The following is a 22,609-nucleotide window of genomic DNA, read 5'->3' on the forward strand; positions in this document are numbered from 1 at the left end:
TTGGATGGCATCACTGACTCAATGGACATGAGTTTGAGCAAACTCCAGAGGATAGTGGAAGACAGGGGAGCCTGGCATGCTGCAGTCCATGGGGTCGCAAAAAGTCGGACATGACTTAGCAATTGAACAACAACAATACAATATTTGATTTCTCTTTCTGACTTACTTCACTCTGTATGAGAGTCTCTAGGGCCACCCAGATATCAACAAATGGCACAATTTCATTCCTTCATTTGAAATCAAGTTTTGTTGTTTTGTTTTTAAAGGGAGAAAAACAGTGAAAGCATTGAAAAACTAAGTCACTTGTTCTGAAAACCCAGAAGGATGATGGGGCTGCTTGAGGGGCCTGGTTCACCAGACACACCAACCACAGAGGCGGGAGGGACGGGAGCTGGACAAGTTCCCTGACGACGCGGGCTCTGGGGCCGAGCTCGTCTTTAATGTACGGCTATACTGTGTGCTCCTGACATCTCAAGCAGGGATGCGGGAGTCTGGGATGCTCTCCCAGTCACTCTTGGCTCCCTGTGAGCAATACCCTTCACATCTCATTAGACCTGCCTGCCTCCATCTGGACCCTGTCAACCTTGATCCCGAGCAGGTGGGAGGGGGTAGGTGAGTGGAGGGAGGTGTATGAGGCTCTGGAAAGAAGCAGGGCTGCCTGAGCCCCAAGACCAAAGTGGGTAAGAGTTTGGGCTTAAATGAAATGAAACTGGATCTGAGCTCCTCTACTAGCTGTGTCATTTCTGGCAAGTTACTCAACCTCTCTGTATCCCAGTTTCCTCATTCATAAAATAGGGGCCACTAAAACTTACTGCACAATTGGCTTTTAGGGGACTTGCCTAGGGGTCCAGTGGTTAAGACTCCATGCTTTCGCTACAGGCGCGCAGGTTCAATCCCTGGTGGAGGGAACTATTATCCCTCATGACGTCCAGCTTAAAAAAAAAAGAAAAAAGCAAACTCATTAAGATGTATGTGTTACATGTGTGCAATTTTGTGTATCAACTATATCTGAATAAAGCTTATAAAAGATTGGCTGTGAGGATGAAATGAGTGCGAGACATGCAAGCACGTAGCCAGTACCTGGTACCCAGTGAGGCGTCAGCAAATGATAACTTAAAAAATATCCCCGGGGCTTCCCTGGTGGCTCAGTGGTAAAGAATCCTCATGCCAGTGCAGTAGACAAGAGCTTGATTCCTGACCTGGGAAGATCCCACATACCATGGGGCAACTAAGCCCCTGAGCCACAACTACTGAGCCTGCGCTCTAGAGCCTGGGAGCTGCAACTAGGAAGCCCGTGAGCGGCAACTACCGAAGCCAGAGCGCTCTAGAGCCTGTGCTCCACGGGAGAGGCCACCATAATAAGAAGCCAGATCTCTGTAACTAGAGAGTGGCCCCAAGTCACTGCAATTAGAGAAAAACCCTCACAGCAAGGAATACCCAGCACAGCCAAAAATAAACAAATAAGATCATAGAAAAAAATCTGCAAACCCCAATGCCATCTGCTGTGGGCCCTCAGCTGCACCTTCCTTGCTGCTTCAGTGTTTTCTTCTGTGGGAATGACAAGTTTGGGTATCACTGGAGCTTGAGGTTGGTCTGTAGCAGAAAGAAGAGACACCTCCCCCCCCAACCCACCCACCATTGTCTCAGAGAGAGGAGTTCCACACTCTGATTCTGGCCGACAGACTTCCTGCTGAACTGAAATCTTCAAGATACGCTCAGAGGAGCCGCATGGTTTTCTTAATTTTTATTTTGTAAAAGACAAAAAAACATTGCAGCATGGCATGAAAACGATGACAAAGCTTCTATAAAAATCTAAGACACAAGTACTCCCTATATTACTTTGCTCCGACTGCCATGACAGAGGACCACAGACCACAGGGTTCAAACAGCAGAAATGCCTTTTCTCGTTGTTCTGGAGGTCAGAAGGGCAAGACCAAGATGGCAGGAGGGTGGGTTTCTCCTGAGGCCCCCCTCCTGGGCTTGTGGCTAGACCTCCGCTTGCGGCATTTTCACGCGGCCTCACCTCTGTGAGTGCGTGTGGGAATGCTCAGTTGCTCAATTGTGCCCGACTCTGCAAGCTCATGGGCGGCAGCCCGCCAGGCTCCTCTGTCCATGGGATTCTCCAGGCAAGAGTACTGGAGTGGGTTGCCATGCCCTCCTCCAGGGGGTTTTCCCAACCCAGGGATCACACCTGTGTCTCCTGCCTTGGCAGGCAAGTGCTTTACCATTGAGCCACCTAGGAAGCTGCTCTATTGGTGTATGTGTTCTAATCTCCTCTCCTTACAAGGACCCCACTCAAATCAGATGAGGGTCCACTCCGCTGACTTCATCTATTTATTTAAAAGTGTGTGCACAAGTTTATTGTTAATAGTAACAAATAGGTAACATTTATAGTTATGAAGAGTTGGAAACATATATTATGGTACATCTATTAAGGGCTGATGATAGACGCAACCATTTAGAAAAATCATAATTTAGAAGAATATTTAGTGACTTGGTCCCTGACAGCTCAGTTGGTAAAGAATCTGCCTGCGATGCGGGAGACCCTGGTTTGATTGCTGGGTTGGGAAGACCCACTGGAGAAGGGATAGACTACCCACTCCAGTATTCTTGGGCTTCCCCTGTGGCTCAGCTGGTAAAGAATCCTCCTGCCATGCAGGAGACCTGGGTTTGATCTCCGGGTTGGGAAGATCCCCTGGAGAAGGGAAAGTCTACCCACTCCAGTATTCTGGCCTGGAGAATTCCACGGACTAGTCCATGGGGTCACAAAGAGTCAGACATGACTGAGTGACTTTCACTTGGGAAAACACCCTTGATGTATATTAGATAAAACTAGAAAAAACTGCAGCAAGAGGGATTTCCCAGGTGGCCCAGTCCAGGTGGTCCAGTAGTTGGGACTTTGCCTTCCAGCGCATGGGGTTCGAGTTTGATCCCTGGGGGGAGCTAAGATCCCGAAAGCCACACAGCCAAAAATCCAAAACATAAAACAGAAGCAACATTGTAACAAATTCAGTAAAGATTTAAAGTAAATGCAGCAGGAATATATGCTATAAAATCAGCACTGACTTGCTCCACAAAATTTTTAAATTAACTTTGTGTGTGTGTTATCGCTCAGTCGGGCCGACTCTTTGCCACCCCATAGACCGTAGCCCGCCAGGCTCCTCTGTCTACGGTGTTTTCCAGGCAAGAATACTGGAGTGGGTTGCTATTCCCTGCTCCAGGGGATCTTCCCAACCCAGTTATTGAACCTAGGTCTCCCATATTGCAGGCAGATTCTTTAGCATCTGAGCCACCAGGGAAGCCCTATTAACTTTCGGGTTTTTTAAATGATTTGCATAAATGTTGTTTGGTCGCTTTGTGACCCCATGGACCGCAGCATACCAGGCTTCCCTGTCCTTCACTCTCTCCTGGAGTTTGCTCAAACTCATGTCCATTTTAAAGAGTATATTTTTTTTCCCATAAACATATACTTTATAAAACATATGTATTTATTTATTTGATTGTGCTGGGTCTTAGTTGTGGCACATGGGATCGTCCATCTTTGGTGTAACCTGCAGGATCTTTAGTTGCACTTACCCACTTTAACCTGAAAGTCCCTGAATGCAGTCACAGTCTGAGGCCCCAGGGGCTAGGACTTCAACATACGAATTGGGGAGGACAAGATTCAGCCCATTACACTCACCAATGGTTAGTTTCCAGATGCTCCCACCATCCACTGCACCATAGTTGGGAAATCCCCGATGTTTGATGGATTGCCCCGATTTCTTTTAGGAAGGAGACGAACAGGCTGGCTTTATCAATCATGCAGAACATCATGGCTTAATCAGAACAGATCAAAGCAAAGGAAGTTAATGAAACCCTGGCTGCAGAAGTCGCTCTAGGTGTGTTTACTGAGAGATGGAGAGCAGACAATGATCCCAACAGTCAGGCTCACCTTGGCAGAGACCCCAGCGGAAGCCTGGACCCCATGCTTTCCCAGTTTGGCATTCCTGCACCTCAGGGTAGGTGGGGGGAAGAGTGGGGACAAGGGTTTCTGGCAAGAATAAGTTTCACCCAGATCACTTTTCCTTCACAAATGCCCCTTTCCTGGTAGGTGAGTTCAGTTCTAAGCACATTTGCATTAGGAAAGCACTGAAGTGGAAGAACGATGAGGGACTTCCCTGGTGGTCCAGTGGTTAAAACTCTGCTTCCAATGCTGGGGACGTATGTTCAATCCCTGGTCAGGGAACTAAGTACCCACTTGTGGTATGGCACGGCCAAAAGAAAAAAAGAATGAGGAAAGAAAAGGTGCGGGTTATTGCAACAACTGGCAGATTTGACAAATGGCCAGATTTTTTAAATATAAAGGAAATCAACCCTGAATATTCATTGGAAGGACTGATGCTGAAGCTTAAGTTCCAATACTTTGGTCCCCTGATGCGAAGAGCCGACTCATTGGAAAAGACCCTGATGCTGGGAAAGATTGAGGGCAGGAGGAGAAGGGGACGACAGAGGATGAGATGGTTGAATGGCATCACCGACTTAAAGGACATGAGTTTGAGCACACTCTAGGAGATAGTGAAGGACAAGGAAGCCTGTCATGCTACAGTCGATGGGGTCGCAACGAGTCAGACACAGCTTAGCAACTGAACAACGACATTGAAAAGATATACAGTGCCAGTGTACATTGCATCTTATATGGGAGCTTTATATTTTGAATTACCTAACTACCACTATTTTGTCAGTTAGAAAGGGTCTGGTTTTTCTGTTAAAACAACACAGCCCAGTGGAGCAGAAGGAAAAGAAAGGGCGCAGCTGGTCGGGTCTAAGCTGGCCCTTGTCTGTCTCTCTCCTTTCACTCATTAAACTCCCTGCACATCTTGGTTTTGTCCCTTCAATGTCGGAGCTCATGAGGACTCTGCATATCCTGGACCCTCCGCTTGGAATCCTTCTTCCTCACGTCTCAGGATGGCTGACTCATTTTCATCCATCACGTCTCAGGTCAGAAGCATGCATCCCTAGAGAGGTTTCCCTCACCCCAACTCCAGTATACACAATTCCAGTGATTCTCAAGTGTGGTTTCAGACCAGCGCTATCAGCCTCAGCTAAGAGCTTGTTAGACAAGCAAAGCACCAAGCTTCACTGCCAACCTTGACCAGGAACTCTGAAAGGCTGGCCTAGCAGTTGTCAATTTAGCAAGCCTCCCAAGGGGCTTCTCAGCTGGTTTCCCAGGTGATTCAGTGGTAAAGAACCTGCATGCCAATGTAGGAGATGCAGGTTTGATCCCCGGGTGGGGAAGGTCCCCTGAAGAAGGGAATGGCAGTCCACCGCAGTATTCTTGCCTGGGAAATCCCATGGACGGAAGAGCCTGGTGAGCTACAGTCCATGGGGTCACAAAGAATTGGACACAACTTAGTGACTAAAGACAAAGCCCCCCAGGGGAGCTCATGTAAGTTCAATGGGACAGCTCTGTCCCCCATTCCTTGATGTATTTCCTCTGTGGCTCCTATCACTCCAAAATTTCCTAATTTATTTGCTCATTTCTTGTCCAATTCCCCTTACTGGAGTCAAAGAATCCTAATGAGGGTGGAAACCTCTTCTGCCTTGATCACCGCTTATAAACCCTGACCATCTGAGACCCCAATGAGGTCTCAGTAAGTATCTGGTGCATCAGTGAGTGAATGATTTGATGGAGAGATTACATGAGCAGAGACTTCAGAGTTGGACAGTGTGGGCTGAATCCCAACTCTGCCGCCGCCAACTGTGTAGCCAAGGCAATCATACTTCCTAAGACTATTTCCTCCTCTGTAAAATGGGGTCAAACTAGGATCTATCTTAAGACCGTTGGAAGATAAAGTGAGGAAAAAATTTTAAAATCCATGGATAAAATCGCACATTAGGTGCTTCATAGGTGCTTAATTGATGTATATTATTATTTAATGATAATATTTTATTTTTATTTTAAAACTTTTGGCCACATTGAATGGCATGCAGGATCTGAGTTTCCTGACCAGGGATCGAACCCACTCCCCTGCAGTGGAATCACTGAGTCTTAACCACTGGACCACCAGGGAAGTCCTTTGACATATATGATTATGATTATAGTTGTCATTAGATTAGCAATCCCCTCCTTCTTTATGGTAAACAGAATAAAGGAGGCCCCTGGGAATGAGGGATCAGAGGGGAAATTTGAAGGAGAGGGAGAGGGTATAAGATGGGCTAAGAGAGTTATTAATATTGGCAAGCAATAAGACAGGGTGAACTGCGTTCTCAGGACTCCCAGGACCACGGGTGGAAGAAGCAAAAGTTTTGGTAAATGCAGGCTGGTGAACATGGAGAGAACCAGCTTTTCGCAAGGAAGCCTGTAGCCAGGGATCAGAGCCTGGATCCCAAGGCTGAGAGGGAGGCCCTGAGTTCTGACCAGTATGCCACCCCAGGAGCTTGCTTTGTCTTCCCCATGAGTTCCTCTTCTGCACAAGCACAAAGTTGAGGAGTGTCTTCCTGGACTCATTTGTTGTTTGGAGCCCAAAGACACCTCTCTCCCCACCAATCTGCTTCATGTTCTCTCTGACTCAACAAAAGAGGTTTCACTCAGGGTTGACTGTATCCAAAGGTGCCTTTAAAGCTGTTATTCTCCATGGCAACTGAGAGAACAGAGTACAGCGCTTCACCCAGATCCCCAGGTTTCTCTCTCTTTCCAAATTTGTGTCAATTACTGAAGAAATGTGGCATAAACAACAACCTGGTCTTCTTTCTAAATCCCAAAGCCTGATGCAGTAGGTTTTTTAGCAAGTGCTGTGGTCATGTGTTCTGATTTCATAAAACTGCAGAACATAAAAATATGGACATCCAAAGAGTGAATCTAGTCACTGACAGTTTACACAATTAAAGATTTCTCTGTTTTCCTCTCCTAAACAAATTTGAAGCAGTGTCCCTTTAAATAGTTAGGTTTCCCTGGCCTGTGCTTTTAAAATGGATCTCACAAAATCTCAGCTTACTCAGAATTATTGGGAATGCGCTGCCTATAAAGCAAGGATGGGGCCCAGGGAGGTGCAATGGAAACAGCTTTTGAATTCCCGTGGTCTGTGGTGGTGGGGGGGGGGGGTGGTCTGCGTGTTTCCATGGCAACAGAAGAAGGGGCTCCCTTCTGCTCTGAGTTTGTCTCCAATCCTAGTGCTCTCTGGGGTTGGGAGTTTAGGGGTAAGGAGGTCAGTCTGGACCAGGGTCGCTGAATCCCATGAGGTTTGTTGTAGGGAGAGGTCTACTAACATATGTAATAGAATAAACTCTCCCGCTGATCATCTTTGAAATTTTTCTGGATGGTGGCTTCACTCTGTGGATTAATAGACTGGTTAACATAAGGGCACAGCCTGATCCTGAACAGAGGCACCGGAGTGTCCCAGGGAAGATCCACAGAGAGAGACGTGGCTGTTAGAAGGCCAGCTTGTCACTGGAGCCTGTTCTTTCTGCGCCTGCCAGCCGAGGCTGTGACGGCCACCTTTTTCTGCTTTCTGCTTTTCACCCTCCAAGCCTCTGCTCACATCCCACCCCTGTGCTGGAGGCTCAGTACTGCCGAAGCCAGAGCAGGGCTCCTTCTGCCATAAGGCATGCTCGATTGAGTACCCTGTGAGCCTTCCTGGACCCGTGGCAATATTCCAAAGCTGGAAAAAATGTATTGGCTCCTAAATATGAAAAAGAAAGTTGAAATTGAAATAAATATTTAATTAGGAGTCTGCAAAATGTAATGTGATCTCAATGAGTCAGCTGTTACTCAACTTAAACTCTGTGTGGTTACCTAAAAATAGAACCTTTTGAATCATGAGAAAATATTTATAAGGTATAAGAAAACTCCAAATTGGAATTATAAAAATTATACAGCAAAAATTTATATGTTCTGTGGAATGGGACTATGTTGTAATGTGTTTGTTCTCACGGGGGACAGAGTTGGACACAGGTCCTAGGCTGGGCCCTAACTCCACGACTTAGTAACTTCGCAGTCTTAAGCAACCAATAAAGCTTTTGCTTGTTGCTGTTTAGTTGCTAAGTCATGTAAGTCTTTGCAAGCCCATGGACTGCACCATGCCAGGCTTCCCTGTCCTTTACTATCTCCTCTGTTTGCTTAAACTCAAGTCCATTGAGTCAGCGGTGTTATCTAACCATCTCGTTCTCTGACGTCCCCTTCTCCTCTTGCCTTCAATCTTTCCCAGCATTAGGATCTTTCCCAGCATCAGGGTCTTTTCCAGTGAGTCAGCTCTTCGCATCAGATGACCAAAGTATTGGAGCTTCAGCTTCAGCATCAGTCCTTCCAATGAATATCCAGGACGGATTAACTTTACGATTGACTGGTTTGATCTCTTTGCCATCCAAAGGACTCTCAGGAGTCTTCTCCGGCACCACAGTTCAAAAGCATCAATCCTTTGGCACTCAGCTTTCTTTATAGTCTAACTCTCACATCCATACATGACCACTGGAAAAATCATAGCTTTGACTAGACAGACCTTTGCCAGCAAAGTAATGTCTCTGCTTTTTAATATGCTGTCCAGGTTGGTCATAGCTTTTCTTCCAAGGAGGAAGTGTCTTTTAATTTCATGGCTGCAGTCACCATCTGCAGTGATTTTAGAGCCCAAGAGATGAAAGTCAGTCACTGTTTCCATTGTTTCCCCATCTATTTGCCATGAAGTGATGGGACCAGATGCCATGATCTTTGTTTTTTGAATGTTGAGTTTAAGCCAACTTTTTCACTATCCTCTGTCACTTTCGTCAAGAGGCTCTTTAGTTCTTCTTCATTTTCTGCCATAAGGGTGGTGTCATCTGCATATCTGAGGTTATTGATATTTCTGCCGGCAATCTTGATTTCTGCTTATGCTTCACCCAGCCTGGAATTTCTCATACTGTACTCTGCACATAAGTTAAATAAGCAGGGTGACAATATATAGCCTTGATGTACTCCTTTCCTGATTTGGAACTAGTCTGTTGTTCCATGTTCAGTTCTAACTGTTGCTTCTTACCTGCATACAGGTTTCTCAGGAAACAAGAAAGGTGGTCTGGTATTCCCATCTCTTTAAGAATGTAAGAATTGTATACCACACTATCCAATTAAAAAGTATGGAAAAAAATCTAAATCTGATTAAACTGGAATCTGTCTTCCCCCCGGTTGCCAGGTCTCTTGTACTTATGTGTATTCCAGTTTTTTTTGGATTCACTTAAGGAGAAGAACCTTTTGAGAATATCCAGAGTAGGTATTTTTATTTTTTTAAGGCCCTGCCCTACAGCATGTGGGGTCTTAGTTCCTCAATCCGGGATGAAGCCCATGCCCCCTACACTGGAAGCACGAAGTCTTTTTTTCTTTTTTTAACTTTTTATTTTTTGTATTGGAGTATAGCCGATTAGTAAACAATGCTGTGATAGTTTCAGGTGAATATCAGAGGGACTCAGCCATACATATATATGTATCCATTCTCCCCCAAATGGATCCAGGCTGCCACATAACGCTAAGCAAAGTCCCATGGGGAGCATGAAGTCATAACCAGGGAAGTCCCCACTGGGGTAGGTAGGCATTCATACTGGGAGTTGGATATGCTTGCTTCCCGAACCTCAATTGCATGGCCTGTAGCCTCCTATCTGGCGGATTTGAAGACTGAGATTTGAAGGCTAGATTTGAAGGAAGGATTTGAAGGCTAGAGACACATGTGCATTGCAGCTTCCAGGCCTGTTCACCCACCTTTCCCACCTTGGCCACCCTCCATCCTCCTCAGCCATGCATGTTTTTGCTCATCCTTGAAGGTTCAGAAACCTCCCCCCAGCTACTTAGACTACAAAGCCTCCCTTTTTTCTAACTTCAATGACTTTAATGTCATGACTCTAACTTTCTAACTTTAATGTCAATATTGACAACATTTCTTCAGGATTTACCTTCTTCTTTGGATCCAGTTCATTGTTCCCAATGATCTCAGGTGTGACCGATCCTGGAGAAGACAGACAGACAAATGAGTCAACGTTTCTGCCTCCAGGGACTTCCAGGGACTTGTTAGGGTTAGCAAAAGCCAGGAAACATCAAGGGCAAGCCTGGCCCTGAGGAGGAGGCCATGGAAGGCTCCGTAGGAAGGTGGCCTTCAAGCTGGGTTTGGGGAGATGAACAGATTTGTCTCCATGGAGAAGAAGCCAGCAGGAAGCAATCCAAAGCCACAGCAAGAAGAAAGGGTTTGAAGAGAAAGATGCCTGTGGTTGTTAACAGCATGTCCACTGGAGCCAGACTGGAATCCTGCTCCAGCACCTACAAGCTGAGTGACTATGAACAAGTTACTTAACCTCTCTGGGCCTGTTACATCACTCAGACCATGAAGGGGATAACAGTACCTACCTCTCAATGTGAGATATGTCATGTGCTCAATCGTTCAGTTATGTCTGACTCTTTGCGACCCCATGGACTGTAACCCGCCAGGCTCCTCTGTCCACGGGATTCTCCAGGTAAGAATACTGGAGTGGGTTGCCATTTGTACTCTAGGGGATCTTTCCGACCCAGGGATCAAACCTGCATCTCTTCCATCTCCTTCACTGGCAGGTGGGTTCTTTACCACTAGCTGGAAAGCCCATGTTTTATCTTGGCTAAAATGAAAGAGAACAATTATCTTACAGCTTTTTTGTACTCTGTACAGCACCTGAAACCATTCCTGATGCTCAGTAAACACTTGTTGAATGAATGAGTGAACACTAGGTTAAAAGGTGCTTGTTCTATGCACATGGTATTATCAGTACACTGCATTTAATACCATATGATTTCACTTATAGACAGAATCTAAGATGTGGCACGAATGAACCTATCTGCGAAACAGGAACAGAGTCTCAGACACAGAGAACAGATTTGTGGTTGCCAAGGGGGAGGGTGGGAGGGAGACGGATGGACTGGGGGCTTGGGGTTGGTAGATGCAAACTATTATTTAGATTGGATGAACAACGAGGTCTTACTGCATAGCACAGGGAACTATACTCAGTCCCTGGGACAAACTATAATGGAGAATAACATCTTTTAAAAAAGAATGTATATATGTGTAAAAGTGAGTCACTTTGCCATACAGCAGAGATTGGCATAATATTGTAAGTCAACAATACTTCAAAAACAAAAACCAACTATACTGCATTGTATTGGAGTGTGCACTGGTGCTTTCCCTGGCATGTAACACCCCTTACTTCTTGCAGACTCTCCCATCCATGAACCACACCCCCTCTGCTTCCCTCACTGCGGTCCTTGGTCCTTCAGTCTTCATCTTCCCAGGGTATCTGACTAATTAAGTTCATGTTGCCTTATAACCCCGTGAGGTCCAAGACATGGCTCAAGATGCCTCTGCAAGAATGAGCAAACACCCTCAAGGGGAAAGGACACCAAATGCTAGACTTACTTGTCCAGATCTGCTGAATCTAGCTGAGTAATTCTTACAGATCTTTACCCCCTCCCAATAGTTACTTCTTCTGTTTTGTTTGTTTTTCTAGTTTGTATGCATTGCAAGGTTTGTTTGTTTTTACATTTTATTGGAGTATAGTTGATTGACAATGTCGTGTTAATTTCTGCTGTATAGCAAACTAACTCAGTTACACATATATACATTCTTTTCCAGTGGGTTTTCTTTTTTTTAATTAAAGATTTTTTTGATGTGGACCATTTTTAAAGTCTTTATTGAATTTGTTACAATATCACTTCTGTTTTATGTTTTGTTTTGTTTTTTACCTCATGGCATGTGAGCCTCAACCAGGAATTGAACCCACACTCCCCGTCGACCCTTGCCACATTGGCAGGTAAGGAACTAAGCAGTGGACCACCAGGGAAGTTCCTCTAGTGGATTTTTAAATTCTACGATTTTTGTTACTGCCTCTCAGGTTGCACACAGGAGCCACTGTGTCCTTCATCCCAACTTCCAAGCTTCCAAGACAATGTCTGTTCTTCTGTCTCAACACTAGGTTTTTGCCCCCTGGAGGAGGCATATCTATCTCAACGCCCTTTTCTCTGCCTCAGAGTCAGTTTTTAAATAATTGTTTGGTTGTTTATTTGTTTTTGTATCTTCTGATGTTATTGCCTCCTTTCTCCCTTTCTCAAAATAAGATGATTGGAGGGACTTCCCTCGTGGTCCAATGGCTAAGACTCCGAGCTCCCAGTGCCGGGGGCCCAGGTTCCATCCCTTACCAGAGAACTAGATCCTACATGTGGTAACTAAGAGTTCTCACACTGCAACTATAAAGACCCTCTGTGCTGCAACTAAGACCCAGCGCAGCCAAATAAATAAATAAATAAATACTTTAAGATAAATTAAACGGCTTGACTATTATTAGTATGGCTGCAGCTTTCTCTAGCCTTTCTCCTCCAACCCCATCTCACCTTAGCTTCATCAACTGGGGACAGTCTGTCTTCAACCTCTCCTGTCCATATACTACTAGCCGTCTCCCAGTGAAAAGTGAAAGTAAAAGTCTTAGACACTTAGTCGCGCCCAATTGTGACCCCATGGACTGTAGTCCGCCAGATTCCTCTGTCCGTAGGATTCTCCAGGCAAGAATACTGGAGTGGGTTGCCATCTCCAGGGACTCCAACCTAAATAAAACCTCACCCCAAATCTCCTACCATCTCAGACTGTCAGCTCCTCTTTTCCTTTCTCGACATGGATATTTTTTCCTGAAGATATCTGGTTTCCATTCCACCTTCACCCCATTCTATGGAAACTCCTTTGTAGACGGTGACCAATGACATCTAGGTTGGCAATGACTTTTGTCATTTTCTTTTGTGTTGATTTCTTTGGAGAACATGAAACTGTGGCCTACTTTTCTTAAATTTCTTTTTCCCTTGACCTAAAGTGCAATTCTATTTCCCTTATCATTTTACCTTTCTCACCATTATGTCTCGGCCACTGCAGCCGGCTGCCTTTCCCACATTCCTTATGAGACAACCACAATTTAAGAATTTCTGCAAGGCCTTTGGAGCAGATGAATGGTTCTGTTGTTGGAAAGTCAAGCGTCTCACAGGTGGGCCCCAGGCACATCCTAGAGCAGGAGAATGAAAAAAGGAGAAAAAATCATTCTGCCTAACAGCTTCAAAGGCCATTTCAGTGATAGACTGGGGAAATTTTTACGGGTTATACTACCTTTAGGAAAATGTTTCTCTTCCTTAATGTGTGTTTAGACTACAAGGTCTCTGGGAGTTATTGTTTGTCCTTGAAAAGAGGGTGTGAGATCGTGTTTTCATATCATCTGCAGAACAATTCAGAGGGCTCCTCACCTCCGCCTCAAGATGTCTGAACAGAGACTGAACTTGGAGGAGGAAAGCCCTTTGTGGACTGGTCTCCTGAAGCCCCTGCATTGTCCTGCCAGATTGATTAGCTCACCTTCTGACGGATGTCCCGGTAGCTTTCTGTGCCCTGGACTGCATGTCAGTGCGGAGCAGGGCTAGATAGTCCACTGGGTCCAGAATAGAGAAGTGGAGATTTGCAAGGAAAAGGGGGCTTTTCTTTTTCTTGATCACACCACGTGCCACGCAGGACCCCAGTTCCCTGACCAAGGGCTGCATCCCCGCTCCCTGCATTGGAAGCTTGGCGTCCCAACCACTGGTGTGTGTGTGTCTTCAGTTGCTTAGTTTTGTCTGAGTTTTGAGCGACCCCATGGACTGTAGCCCTCCAAACTTCTCTGTCTGTGGGATTTTCCAGGCAAGAATACTGGAGTGGGTTACCATTTCCTCCCCCAGGGGATCTTCCTGACCCAGGGATTGACCTGCATCTCTTGGGTCTCCTGCATTGGCAGGCATGTTCTTTACCGTTAGCGCCACCTGGGACAACCCCTGGTCCTCCACGGAAGTCTCAAGATGGGCTTCTCTTTAAGAAGAGAGACAGAAGGGGTTGAAGTCATGAAAGCAAGACTAGGAAGTGAGTGGGCCCTGGGAAAGGGGTGACTTCTTTTCTCTGGGATTCGGGGCTATAGTCGTCTATTTAGCACACAAACTTGCCTTTTCTTCTTTCCTACACTGTCACTTCCTGTAGTTATTCCCAAAGCTTTTTTTTTTTTTTTTTTTTTAAGATGTTTTTGGATGGGAATCATTTTTAAAGACTTTATTGAATTGTTAAAAAAATTGCCTCTGTTTCATTTTTTGGCCCCATGGCATGTGGGATCTTAGCTTCTCGACCTGGGATCAAACCTGCACCCCCTACATTCGAAGGCGAAGTCTTTACCACTGGATCACCAGGGGAGTTCCTATTCCCAAAGGTTTAAGAAAGCTTTCAGCATGCCCCCGAGCCTTACTTGAGAGGTTTATGGATAAATAAGGGGCGGCCCAGGGAGGAAACACACTGACATCTCAGCACAGAGCCTACCCCACCCAGGTTCCTCTTTTAGGGAGAATAGGAGCCGGAGGTCCAAGTGAGGAGGAGCAGTGTGAGCAGCCCAAGGCGTGCCGAGAGGGACTCAGGGGAGCATAGGACGATGGAGGGTCAGCCACACCGCACGCAAGCTCATCCCCACATATATCAGAGGAAGGTACACCTTCACGGCTGTGGGGGGCCAGACTTCATGAAGCTCTCCCTTGAATTCTCTTTTCTGTTCTCACTCCCCACCCCGACTCTCCAGCACACCTGTCCTCTCTTCCCCACATTGCCTACTTCCATGGGCTGACATACACCTATGGATTCAACCTCTTCCTCCTTCTTTGCACTCCTAAGTTTCTATCACAAGCCTGGAACTTCTCTCCTGGATTTTAGTCCCATATTTCCTGCCGAGGGACTACTGTTCACCCCTCAAACTCCATGTGATCAAGGTTCAGCTTCACATCTTCACTTTTCCTCTATAGATGGCCCTGCCTTAAGATGGTCTGACTTACAAGTTTTTGACTTTATGATGGTGTAGAAGCTATATGCACTCAGTAGAAACCATGCTTTGAATTTTGACTTCTTCCTAGGCCAGTGATAGGCAGAAGAGTGCCTTCTCATGATGCTGGGCAGTGGGCTGCAGTTTCAAGTCAGACATGCAATCATGAGGATACATAACTGGTTCACTTACAGCCATGAAGCTACCAAACAACCATTCTATTTTTCATTTTTGGTATTAGTTAGTTCAGTTGCTCGGTCGTGTCTGACTCTTGCGACCCCATGAACTGTAGCCCGCCAGGCCTCCCTGTCCACCACCAACTCCTGGAGTCCACAGAAACCCATGTCCATTGAGTCAGTGATGCCATCCAGCCATCTCATCCTCTGTCATCCCTTTCTCCTCCTGCCCTCAATCTTTCCCAGCATCAGGGTCTTTTCAAATGAGTCAGCTCTTCGCATCAGGTGGCCAAAGTATTGGAGTTTCAGCTTCAGCATCAGTCCTTCCAATGAATATTCAGGACTGATTTCCTTTAAGATGGACTGGTTGGATCTCCTTGCTGTCCAAGGGACTCTTAAGAGTCTTCTCCAACACCACGGTTCAAAAGCATCAATTCTTTGGCTCTCAGCTTTCTTTATAGTCTAACTCTCACGTCCATACATAACCACTGGAAAAACCATAGCCTTGACTAGATGGACCTTTGTTGACAAAGTAATGTTTCTGCTTTTCAATGTGCTGTCTAGGATGGTCATAACTTTCCTTCCAAGGAGTAAGCGTCTTTTAATTTTTGGTATAGTAGTTAATCAGTTATCAACGCATGAATTATTCAACACTTCATTATAAAATAGGCTTTGTGTTAGAAGATTATGCCTATATCTAGGCTAATATGTCTTCTGAGAATGTTTAAGGTAGGCTAGGCTAAGCTATGATGTCCGGTAGGTTGGTGAATTAAATGAATTTCGACTTAACGATTCTTTCAACTTAAGATGAGTTTACTGGGATGCAATGAAATCATATTGAAGCACATTCATACGTCCTTTCTGTCCATACCAGCATGTCCCTGTCTTCACTGTTTTTATCTTTGTTGGTTGCACAGCCATTTTCCATCACCCAGCCTTAGACTGGGGTCACCTCTGAGTTCACCTCTCTTGCCTCTTCATCCCTTTTGAGGGGCCGTGTCCTGTCTGTCCTCCTCTAGTGGCTCTTCCTTCTGACCCTGCTTTTCCATCCCCATCACCACAATCTTAATCGACCCCCCTTCTTCACACTCTGATTCTTGGGTTACTTCCTGGTCCCCAGCCTCTTGTTTTTGCCTCTTCCAGGAATCTGCATATCACCCCTGGACGGAGGAGCCTGGTAGCTACAGTCCACGGGGTTGCAAAGAGTCGGACACGACTGAGCAACTTCACTTTTACTTTCAAACATTTCTTTCTGTCACTCCTCTTTTAAAAGCCATTAGTGGGACTTCCCTGGTGGTCCAGTGGTTAAGAATCCATCTGCCAATGCAGGGGACGTGGCTTCAATCCCTGGTCCAGGAAGATCCCACACGCCACAGGGCAACTAAGCCCACGTGTCACAACTACTGAAGCCTGCACTCCCCAGAGCCCACCGTCTGCAACAAGGGAAGCCACTGCAACGAGAAGCCCCCACGCTGCCAGGAAGAGTAGCTCCACTCCCTGTAACTCGAGAAAGGCTGCGTGCAGCAGCGAAGACCCAGAACAGCCAAAAATAAGTAAATAAAAACTTAAAAACAACAAGGTTCATAGATTCAAATATCTATAAAAGATAAAAATAAAAAAAAAATTAAGAGCCATTAAGAGTTCTCTGTTGCCTTCCAACTAATTGCTAAACTCTTTAGCTGGAATTTAAAACACTCCACAGTCAGGCCCTGCCTGCCTTTCCAGTTCAGTGACTCACTGCTCCCCTAGATGGGCCTCACCGTCAACAAAACTGACTGTGCTTTATGTTTCTCTTCTTTCTCCATAGTTTTCTCATTGTCTGCTATGTTCTTTGTCTTCTTTCACCTCAGACGCATCTTTCCAAATCTGTACTTTAAATACCACCAAAGAATTGGGTCAAAATTCCTACTCTCAGCTTTAAATTTCCTTCACTAATTGCCTGTGGTCATTCATGTGTTGTAGGAATTTATGTACATGTCTTCTTTCTCCAACTAAATTGAAAAACTTTCTGATAGTATAGATGCATTCCATATACCTTATATCCTTCTGTTAGACCCAAATAGAATGATAGGCACAGTCTAGCCAACAAATGTTGGAAGGAATAGCTGAATGAAAGAGTATTCAAGAATAGAACTTCCCTGGTGGTCCAGTGGTTGGGACTCCTTGCTACCAATGCAGGGGTCCCGAGTTCTATCCCTGGTCTGGGAACAAGATCCCACATTCTGCAACCAAGAGTTTGTATGCTGCACCTAAGACCTAGGGCAGCCAAATAGATAAATAAAAATTTTTTAAAAAGAAAAGAATGTTCAAGAACAAAGTACATCATACAACTTGAGAGGAGGTATTCCCATTTTCAATGAGACGTCTGAACAAAAGGTCATTTTTAAAACTGATCCAAGCCATCTGTATAAATTTACCTTTGGCTTCCTGTTGCCCTTTCTTGCTTAGTCACTGTCTTGTCTGACCCTTTGCAACTCCAATACTGTAGCCCACCAGGCTCCTCTGATCTTGCGGGTTCTCTAGGCAAGAATACTGCAGGGTAGCCGTGCCATCCTCCAAGGGATCTTCCAGACCCAAGGATCGAGCCCGAGGGTCCCACGCCTCATGCATTGGCAGGTGGACTCTTTACCACTGAGTCACCTGGGAAGCCCTCCGGTTGCCTTTGCGTGTGTTAGTTGCTCAGTCGTGTCCGACTCTTTGCGACCTCACGGACTGCAGCCCACCAAGCTCCCCTGTTCACGGGATTCTCCAGGCAAGAACACTGGAGTGGGTTGCCATTACCTTCTCCAGGGCCTGTTGCCTTTGGTTTTCATGAAATTAGACTTGAGGGTCCAAGGAAAATAGCCAAATGGCTTTTCCATGAACAAAATGTCTTTTTCTTGCCCTGGCTATGTAGGACAATGAGACATGAACACAATATGAGTCTAACTTTCCAGTCAAATTTTCGTCTTTGCAAATATCATAAAACTTTTATTTCTAGACCCTCTGAAAGTCTGGTTTAATCTGCTAAGAACTACTAGAAACCATGATTTTAATGTGATTAGACTTCTTTTTCCAGAGTAAGGTAAACAGGGTTTTCTAAAAATAAAACTGGAAGAAAATGACATCATCAAAGCAGGAGCAAGGTCTTAGCCTTTTAATTCTACAGAATTGACATTATTATGGTCCGCTCAAGTGGTTCTGTTGTGTGTAACCAACACACCCATAGAGGATGGAAAAAAAAATAGCAAGTTCCGATCTATTATAATTATTGATTTTTTGCTTTGGTTGATGGCAGGTAATTTTTAGTAGTACCAGAAAGCAATGTTTTTCTTTGTAATGCTAACCTTGAGGGTGTTTTTATGTCAGTGAGTACTTGGCTAGTTGGTTTGCAATTTTGCCAAATTGCTTGGAATCTGAAAAGAAAAAGATCTATAAAACAGATTTTTTAATTAATGACTTGATATTAAGTGGATCTGGCTGCATTATCTCTGCTTTTTCATTTTAGTCAGAAGAGGGTAAGCACTGAAACATTCTGAGTCATAGCTTAGTTGGAGCAAATTCTGAATAGGACAAGTGTCTATAGTCTGTCTGTCTGTCACAAACGTGTTGTCTGTCTGTCTGTCACATACGTACACTCCTGTTGCACCCTTTATTTTTTGGAGACCACATCTTGAGCTATTTCAGAGAAATAAGATGTTTATCAGGTGATCTGAACTGTCTGCAATTGAAAAAAGTGTGTGAGCAGATGCACATTACTACACATTACTACACACAAAGTAGATAAAAAGCAAGGACATACTGGATAGCCCAGGGAACTAAAGGGAACTAGATTCCATAGATCGTAATAACTGATAATGGGGCTTCCCAGGCGGCTCAGTGGTAAAGATTCTGCTTGCCAATGCAGGAGGCGCAGAAGACCCAGTTTCAATCCCTGAGTCGGGAAGATCCCTGGAGAAGGAAATGGCAATCCACTCCAGTATTCTTGCCTGGAAAATTCCACGGACAGAGGAGCCTGTTGGGCTGCAGTCCTTGGGGGCAAAGGGTTTGACACAACTTAGCAACTAAACAACAATAATGCAAAAGACCCTGAAAAAGAATGTACACATATATATGTGTGTGCATATATATGTAGGACTGAATCACTTTGTTGTACACCTGAAACATTGTACTTCAATTGTATTTCAATAAAAAATAAAAGAAGAAAGCATGGATCCTGTAAACGTCCTCATGGGGATTTGCCCAGCGTGTAAATGGCTGAGGCCACTTACACTCCGAGAACTGTAGCATCTTCTGTCACGGAAAGGATGCACATGGTAAGAAAAGAAGAGGGACGTGACTCTTTCAGGTAAAATCATCAATTCAATGAAGCAAAAATACGAGCATCTGTGATGGCCATGCCCTACAGATTGCCGACTATGGGGGTGTGATGATCAAGGACCCCAGCTGCTCCACTGAAATCTGTCCTGTGTGTTTGCATCGGGACCGTGCGTCCCATGGGCTGCTCTCCACCGGGGCCTGAGCTGCACACAGTATGAAGGCAGGTCTGTGCCTGGGAGCCACAGGACTCCTCTGGCTTCTTGGGAGCAGCCTCACAGCACGGCAACCCAGGAGACCCTCACCCAACTTTTCCTCCCACTCTACATCACTCAGAGTCAAACTGGAATCAGTCTCCAGCCTTTCTCAGCTTCTTTTCTATGTTCTCTCACACAGGCATTCCCCATCCCCCAATATATTCTTGCACATTTAATTCCATCTATTTCTCCAATGACCTGGATTAAAGCAGCATCTACTATGTGCAAAGTATCCTTCTGCAACACATTTGACAAACCTCTGCCAATGGGAACAGAAGAGTCGCCCACCTGTTTCCTTGCTCCTGGCTTGTGGAGAGCTGAGCTGTGGGTACACGGGGTGGGGTGGGGGATGCACTTTTTCTGATGCTCAGCATGAATTCCGTGGATCCTTATCGGCATCATTCGTTTATTCAATCCATTGTCCCTTCAGTCACGAAATGGCATACACGTCTCTTAAGCATCTTGATGAAGTAAGAACAGCATTGCTCTGATTGGATGGTGAATGCAGTTTAACAGTGGCTTTTCAAAAATAACTACCACATCCCAAAATGGGATGGATACAGTAAAGGTTCAGAACAGGCAGTATACATTTCCAAACTTTACTCAAGAAGAATGGGCTTCCCAGGTGGTGCTAGGGGTAAAAAAAAAAAAACCAGCCTGCCAATGCAGGAGATATAAGAGACATGGATTCAATCCCTGGGTCAGGAAGAACCCCTGGAGGAGGGCATGGCAACCCACTAAGATATCTTTGCCTGGAGAACCCCGTGGACAGAGGAGCCTGGCAGATGAACACTGAAGCAACTTAACATGCACACACACTGAAAGAATATTTAATCTCATTAGGAAGATGTGATATATGATCACAGAACCATACTTGACAATATCAGAAAGTATATAATTCAGGATGGAATAGGTAATTCATGGGACTGACTGAACATAGAGAATGGATAGAGACCAGAATGTTTCCATGTTTATGGGGTCAAACCCCAGATTCCCATCTGGAAAAAAATATTCTAACCATATTCTGTTCGCAAAGACTTCTGCCGACCTAGATATTTTATCTCTTGGTGATTTTAATCCTAACAGATATACATAAAAATGAAAAGTCCCTCTGGCTGGCATCCCCTGGGGGAAGTGAGATTCTGCCTTTGTGTAACTTGTAGAGAGCTGACTTACACAGTAGAAGATCTCGGTGGCCTCCAAGGGTAAGCAAAACCCTAGCTTCACCTTGGAGTCAGGTTCCGGGGAGATGCAAATCAGAGGTCCAGTGGTATCTGGGCAAATTTCCTTGCTTTGTAGGTGAAGAAATGAAAACATTGTGAAGATAAGTGACTAGTCCAAGAGGGCCTAGGAAGGAATATTTGGTCAGAAGCAACAACCAATCGCAGTTGCTTCCAACAAACAAAGAAATTGAATTTATTATCAGGATTTGGCCACCCGATGCAAAGAGCTGACTCATGGGAAAAGACCCTGATGCTGGGAAAGATTGAAGGCAGGAGGAGAAGGGGGTGACAGAGGATGAGATGGCTGGATGGCATCACCGACTCAATGGACTTGAGTCTGAGCAAACTCCAGGAGATAGTGAAGGACAGGGGAGTCTGGTGTGCTGCAGTTCATAGTGTCACAAAGATTAAGACACAACAACTTAGCAACTGAACAACAATGAGGCTTTGAGGAGAGGGTGAGGTGGGCGGTGACTCCTTAATGGGTATGGGGTGCTTTAATGGGATAATTAGAAAAACTTGACACCAGCCAGAGCTGATGGTTGTGCAACTTTGGGAATATCCTAAATACCACTGAACTGTACACTTTAACATGGTTAATTGTATGTTATGTAAATTTTACCTCAATAAAAATATGAAAAGATTAGTAGGAGAGTAGATAATTATGGTTGTTTTCAGAATACAAGCACATGATTGATATAGATAATCTGTCATTAGATAAACGCTCAGACAGTCAAGAGTAGATTACCTCAGACTTTGTCATTTAAGAAATACCAGCTTTCTTTGGTAGCTAAGCTGACTGATCCTTGGAGTGAAGACGGTCCTCTGTCATTCATATCCATCCTCATCAAGGGAGGCTGGCCCGTTCTGAGGACTGGCTCTCGGGGCTCTCCGCCAGGTATGTTCCTGCCCCTCTGAGCACTAAAAGGCCTCTTGTTGGATTTTCTGTGGCATTGTTCCCCTAAGGTCCATTCTTCCTTTCAAAGCCGGGAGGCTTTGTTTTATAGATGCTCTGATGTTGGTCCTAAGATGTGACAAGCTGAGTCTGCCACAGAAGTGCCAGCACTGGCCAAGAGCTGGATTCTCTGGGAAGAAGAAACACAGCTCCCCTGGACATCATCAAAGCCAGCCCGCTGTTCCAGCTCTTCCCATCTCTTTACCGGAGGACGGGCATGAGCTGGAGATGGCTCATCCAAGCCACATAAAATGTTCACATCCAAATTTGAAGCTGGCCTTTGCCCCCGCAATGTAAAGCTTATGTGTCCACCAGCTTGCACTGAGTAATTATTCTCAAGAGCCGAGCTCTGCAGGTTAAAACAACTTCCTCGGTTGTTGGGATAGTTCCCCAGAGACGGTCATCTGGTGTGCATCCAGGATATCTGCCCACAGTCCTGTTCTTCTCAGGACCTTCTCCTCAATCAATCAGTCAACCAGCTAACCCGCCTGCCCGCCCACGCACGCCCTCCCTCCCTTCCTGCCTTCTCCTCTTACTTATCATCTTTGTCTTCAGCAACTTTACAACAGAACAGGAAATGCTAAGCTCTTTACATTGATCACCAAAGTATTTCATTCCATAAAGAGTATTGCATAGTTGTAACACGTGTCTTATTTTGGTCTACTGTTTTCAGTATTTCGTTCACAATTTTCTTTTATCGGGACATTCATTTAAGTAACTGGAGGGATGTGAAAGGGTAGCTTTTTCCCCAACAACCCCGAGGATATTAAAAGGAGTGTTTGAGAAAATATACATCAGTGAACAAGTAAGTTTGGGAGACACTGAATTAAACCAAGTTAAACACACTTCTTTACATAGGATTTCTTAGATAATCAGTAAGAGTTGTTAAGT

General features: G+C 45.1%; 1 long non-coding RNA gene across 1 annotated transcript; it reads right to left on the minus strand.

Moving 5' to 3' along the window:
* Positions 1-72: 72 nt before the first annotated feature.
* On the minus strand, positions 73-20,148 carry LOC122703947. Its single transcript, XR_006343681.1, has 5 exons — positions 19,829-20,148; positions 12,854-13,002; positions 9,892-10,584; positions 3,683-3,818; positions 73-932 (listed from the first exon to the last, which is right to left on the minus strand). It is a non-coding gene; the product is annotated as an uncharacterized LOC122703947 (long non-coding RNA).
* Positions 20,149-22,609: the final 2,461 nt, after the last annotated feature.

The sequence above is a fragment of the Cervus elaphus genome, chromosome 11 (assembly GCF_910594005.1).
Source record: "Cervus elaphus chromosome 11, mCerEla1.1, whole genome shotgun sequence".
In the NCBI taxonomy this organism is placed as follows: domain Eukaryota; kingdom Metazoa; phylum Chordata; class Mammalia; order Artiodactyla; family Cervidae; genus Cervus; species Cervus elaphus.